Source organism: Octopus sinensis, linkage group LG2 (assembly GCF_006345805.1).
Source record: "Octopus sinensis linkage group LG2, ASM634580v1, whole genome shotgun sequence".
NCBI lineage: Eukaryota > Metazoa > Mollusca > Cephalopoda > Octopoda > Octopodidae > Octopus > Octopus sinensis.
Genome location: NC_042998.1, coordinates 84,683,122 through 84,685,503, shown reverse-complemented (window position 1 = coordinate 84,685,503; position 2,382 = coordinate 84,683,122). Strand labels below are relative to the sequence as shown.

Genomic DNA, 2,382 nt, shown 5'->3' with positions numbered 1-2,382 from the left:
TGGTATGACAGAAAATATCAGAGTGTCATGTTCATTGATTGTGAACAAGCATACCTTTTTAGAAAAGCTTTAGATAAGGTAAATATACAGATTAAAGTAGTAGAAAGGACAGGAACCTCCATAAAATCTTTGATCTATATAACTTATCCCTTCAATAGGTCCCCATGTATAGAGAATCCAGAGTTTAATCTAAATTAACTCTTTTAAACAAATATCAATTTTTTAAGCAAGCAGACAATGAATAATTGCATATATGTATATGTGGGGGGGGGGGATACTCGGAAGTTTTGTCAGGGTTTTGTTGCAGTTTCAAAGAAAGAAAATATTTAGACACAAATGAAATTTAAATGTTGCAGTGAAACTAACGGGTTTGTGTGTGTGTGTGTGTGTGTGTGTTCTTTAATGGCTTACAAACATCTACACTGCAATTGTTTCTGTAAATACCATTATGCAGAAGACAGAATCGAAAAAATTTCATGTGCAAATTTTTGTTTTCATCTTTGTTTATAGCATAGATAATTTTTCCTCTGAAATGCCACCTTCAGCCTCCAGGACACATTGGTTGGCCCAAGGCTAAAGTTGAAGGCACTTGCTGGAAAACTGGGGAGGACCAGGACAATTCACACGATCCAATTTTTTCCCTCAAGAAAATGGATATTCTTCCTAACCACATGGTTCTGGGTTCAGTTCCACTGCATGGCACCTTGGGCAAGTGAAATTTCCGAGTCCTCTCTCCCCACTTCGTTCACCAGTGTGCATTTTTTTTCATATACTACATGTTGTTTTCCACCTATTACACTATTTTTTTTTTCATTTTTGTGACCGAGTGTTAACGTTGAGTTTTCAGATCCTTTGAGTTTGATTGTGTAAATTTTCTGAGTCCTCTCTCCACTCCACTCCCGTTCATCAGCTCACATTTTTTTTCATATTCGTTTACTACATGTTGTTTTACACCTATTGCATTTTTTTTTTTTTTGGTGGCTGAGTGTTGAAGTCGGGTTACTAGATTGTATAAATTATCCAAGTCTGCTACCCACCCACCCACTTCACAAAATTTTTTTTAAAGTGGTGTACTAGGTGTAAAATAATGTGTAGTAAATGAATATGAGAAAAAAAATTGCACTGACAAATAGGGAAGAGGTGAGAGGACTCGGAACACTCTTCCCCATCCCATTCGCCAGCACACATTTTTTTTTTCCTATTCGTTTACTTATTACACTTTTTAAAAAAATTTTGTGACCAGGTGTTAATGTTGAATTTTCGGATCCTGTGAAGTTTCCAAATCCTCTCCCCAACCCCGTTTGCCAACGCACATTCTTTTTTTATATTTATTTACTACACGTTAAACGATGATGATGATGATGATGATGATGATGTCGTTTTACATCTATTACACAGTTTTTTTTCATTTTTGTGACCAGGCGTTAATGTTGAGTTTTTGGATCCTCTGAGTTTGATTATGTGAATTTTCGGAGTCCTGTCCTCACCCCAACCCCTGTTCACCAGCACACATTTTTTTCATAATCATTTAGTACACATTATTTTACACCTGTTGTACTTTTACTTTGGTGGCTGGATGTTGAAGTTGGGTTTCTGGATCATATGAATTATCCGAGACTGCACCCCACCCACCCCACATCACAAAAATTTTTTTAAATGTAGTGTACTAGGTATAAAATAATCTGTAGTAAACGGATATGAACAAAAAATTGCACCAATGAACAGGGAAGAGGTGAGAGGACTCGGAACGTTCCCGATTTGAATTTTCCGAGTCATCTTCCCCCGCCCATTCTCCAGCATACATTTTTTTCATATTCGTTTACTACAAGTTGCTTTACACTTATTACACTATTTTTTTTTTCATTTTTGTGACCAGGTGTTAATGTTGAATTTTCAGATCCTGTGAATTTTCCGAGTCTTCTCTCCCTGCCCACCCACCCCCTTTTTCCATATTTGTTTACTACATGTCGTTTTACATCTATTACACAGTTTTTTTTCTTTCCTTTTTGCAACTGGGTGTTAATGTTGAGTTTTTGAATCCTGTGAGCTTGATTGTGTGAATGTTCTGTGTCCTGTCCTCACCCCCCACCCCTGTTCAACGGCACGCAATTTTTTTCCTAATCATTTAGTACACATTATTTTACAACTGTTGCACTTTTTACTAGGTGTAAAATAATGTGTAGTAAATGAATATGAAGAAAAAATTGCACCAACGAACAGGGAAATGGTGAGAGGACTCGAAACACTCCTGATGTGAATTTTCTGAGTCGTCTCCCCACCCCCTGTTTGCCAGTGTGCAATTTTTTTTACATATTCATTTACTACATGTTGTTTTACATCTATTACACAATTTTTTTTCCCATTTTTTGGCTCGGGTCAAAC

The 2,382-nt window shown here is 36.6% G+C and overlaps 1 long non-coding RNA gene across 1 annotated transcript; it reads right to left on the bottom strand.

The window, feature by feature from the left end:
* Window positions 1-369: 369 nt before the first annotated feature.
* LOC118762293 lies at window positions 370-2,021 on the bottom strand. Its single transcript, XR_004998046.1, has 2 exons — window positions 1,935-2,021; window positions 370-896 (listed from the first exon to the last, which is right to left on the bottom strand). It is a non-coding gene; the product is annotated as an uncharacterized LOC118762293 (long non-coding RNA).
* Window positions 2,022-2,382: the final 361 nt, after the last annotated feature.